Below are 3668 nucleotides of genomic sequence, written 5' to 3' on the forward strand. Positions count from 1 at the left end.
TGTGAAAGCACACACCGTGGGGTTGCTTAGTTTTTTTTTCGTTTGAAAAATAGGTGCATGAAAAATGCGATTTAATTTTTTCCTCTTCCCTTTCTATTTGCATAATTTTATTTGATTGCCGCTATGCACCGCAACGCATAGCCGCTGCAACTTGCAGTGTCGTAAGACTCGCTGATGCTCTAAACAGCTAACAACGAGTAACGAGTAACAAGATTTTAACCTGTTCAACGTTTGAATGCGAATAGACGGATTTCTCCATATATCGTCGCTTTGACGACACTGCACTGCATGCTGAGCAAATCGCACCCCAAAGGCTGGTTCAGTTTTATAAATTTTATTTCTTATTATTGCCGCTACGGAAACTGTTCACAGCTGTGCAAACGCATCCCCCGCTTAGTAAGCGTGTGCGTGTGACGTTATTCCTTGTACCTTATGGTCCTCTGGCTCTGCCATTGCCTTAACATTGAGTTTGCCTCCGGTTTTGTTTATGTTGTCGTTGTAGGATTCATTTCGCATGTTAAAATCAAATTCCCGACTGAGCAATTTTTCATTCTGGCAAAGAAAAAAAGCAAAAAGTGCAAAAATATTTTCAAACTTAAGAACAAGGGTAGTGAAGGGTAAATTGCAATAAGAAACTAACTACAAACTCTAAGGTAGAGTAAAGTAATTTCAGGGGGAAAGTTTGGCCAAGTTTTCAGCTATCCTCTATAAGATATACGGCTACATATGCATACAAATGATATTAAAGAATTATAAAGAGTAGAGTTGCCAATAACTCAAAAATATTTTAAATCATCACTACTAATTGTTTAATACACTATTATTATATTACTCGGCGCACCAATTCTTGAGGAAGCTTTGACTGACGCTAGATGACAAGTGCCAATTTATGCACTTCTTTTACTCTTTCTTTTTAGTTTCTAAATTACTCCCCTTTGGCAGGTAAATTAGAAAAATTATCTACTAATAAAACATCTTATAGAGAAAATTGATAAAAAAATATGTATATATATCGAAAATCACTGATAGCAACACTAGATTTCGATGCTTTGAAGTAACCAGTTTTCGAATAAAATCGTCTTTAAACTATATAATGCTAATATATCGATTCAAATATATGCATATTTCGTAAATTACTAATAGATGGTGATATCTTATGGTATAACATATAATATACTATATAAATTTACACAATAATAATAATAAAATCATAATCCCAAAATAGACATAAAAAATATCTATTCTTATAATTAGTACTTAATTGGATATTACAGACGTAAGTCGTCCTTGGTCGCGTCGAGCAGCCTTCGCCAACCAGCCCGATCAGTTGCTTGCTGTCGCCAGTTAGTAATACCGAGTGCCCTCAAATAATTTATCACCTGGTCCTTCCACCAAAGATGTGGACACCCTCTACCGCGTTTTCGACCTGTGGGTACTGATTTAAACACTGTACTTTCTTCCATTCGCACGACATAACCAAGCCGCGCGACATGTCAATGTCGCGGTATAGCTCATACAGCTCATCGTTTCACCTACTTCAATACTCGTCGCCAACGCGTAAGGGACCTTAGATCTTTGCAAGAATATTTCTAAACATAGTCTTTTACATCTTCGAGTATAAGAAATACTTCACACTAATTTATTTTGTACAATATTGGCAACTCTATTTTTGCGTGAGAATTTCTTTTTATATTCCAAATGGTGCGTTTCACTTGGGAATTTCCATGATTTAGTTAAATTTAACTTTCTTTTTTCCCTCTTCAATTTAAGGACATTTTTTCGAGTTTTAACATTTTATAAAGGCTAAATTAAAAAAAAAAATATTCCTTTGATTTATCCACCTTTTGATCAAATAAGTAAACATTTGGCATATACATTTTTTTTCTATTTCTATATAAATATATTCCCCACTCATTTTTTTCTATTCTATTTTGATTAAAGGACATTTTCCAAATAAAAGTCATTAATAAATATTTAAATATATTTATTCTTTGAAGTTAGAAATTGTTCGCATCCCTTGGATGTCAGTATATTGTCTGAATATGTCATTCGTATTCAAATGTTGAACTATCCACTTTTCGTTATAATAAATTAAATACTTTTAAATTGCTTCTAGGAAGAGTAAGAATAAGCATTATAAAAAAGGATGTCTCGTCCATTTCAATGCACACTTATGCACTCAAACAATTTACAGCAAAATTTCATCGGAATTTTTTAAGTGCACACAAGTATCCGCATTTGTATCTGCTGTCACTCCATTGAAACGAGTGAATGCATTTCGTATCGCAAGCAAGGACATTCAAGGCATTTCCTGTTTTGATTCTGTAGGAAGTTTCAAAGGGGCAGTTAAAGTATTTAATCGAACAAAAGAGTTCATTTGTTATACGCAAGAAAAACATAATCACAAAATAATCTCAGATTGTAATGCGCTTATATACTGCAGGAGTACTAGTTGAAAGCCAAAGGGCTTTACTCGTTATAGGCCTATGGATAGACAATTACTTGCGTAAACAGGTTAGACTCGGATGTATGTTTTAGTTTGTACGGATTATGAGAAAAATTTAATAGATTTCTTGGTAGGACATAGCCGGTCTTACCAAGAAATTTTATTCTAAATTCAAAATAATATTCAACACAATAATACCAGAAGGTAAAATATAAACGCATAATATATTTTACAGAAACAGAAATTGACTTTCTGTTAAAAGTACTATTTGAATAAACGATAGGTAATGATAAGTTGAAATATAAAGAGCAAAAATAATGAAATCTAATAGAGCTATAAATTATCTTACATACCAAAAAATCCAAATGATTTGAACTAAGAATTTATAAAGCCATAACTAAAATATTTATGTTTTCATTATTTTATTGTTTTCATCAACATAAAATATATAATATATTTCAATGTATTGAGTGCAATATAGACAATAGAATGAAGAGAATAACGTTTAGATATAGATTTCATTAACATTAACCTCCGCCTGAAAAATGGAAGTCACTTGACCCATTGCTACTGCCTTCTGGAAATTTGACCATACAATTCCTGTGAGCCCTGTACAAAATCTACTTTGTTGTTTCCACTTTGAAGTGTCTGAAGAAACAAAATTTCTTATCCATCTTATAGGAAACCGTGAGTAACGATGAATTCCAGAAAATTTCCAGGATCTTCTTATGTCTCGTTAGGTTGCCTTTTTTAAATTGATGTGAATTGGATATCCTTTGTAATGTACAGCCTACCGTTCTCATGACCGCAAGGTTAGGAGGGTCGAATTCTATAATCCTTCCTAAGGCAGCTGTTGGGCACGTTCTAATCGCTCCTATGACACTTAAGCAGACTGTTCTTTGAGTTTTGTTCAGTAACATTTGAGTCCGAGCTTGATCTGCCTATGCCCCACCATGATAATGAGGCATAGGTTAATTCGGTCTTCTATTGCTCTTAGAGTCTTATTTCATTGCAAAAAGAAAGGTGAATAATTAAAAAAGAAAGAAGCACAGATTTAATGCTTTAGTAAAACTTTCTTAGTTGTGAAGTAATTCAGGCAAGAATCAATTATATGTTCCATAGTAACATTTTCTTCTAAACAAAAGGATGACAAAGTTTTGCTGATAATATAAAGATGAAGGATATGTTTGCCACAGACAGTGTAACCAATGTACGATTACTG

Source organism: Teleopsis dalmanni, chromosome 2, assembly GCF_002237135.1.
Source record: "Teleopsis dalmanni isolate 2A chromosome 2, ASM223713v2, whole genome shotgun sequence".
Lineage (NCBI taxonomy): Eukaryota > Metazoa > Arthropoda > Insecta > Diptera > Diopsidae > Teleopsis > Teleopsis dalmanni.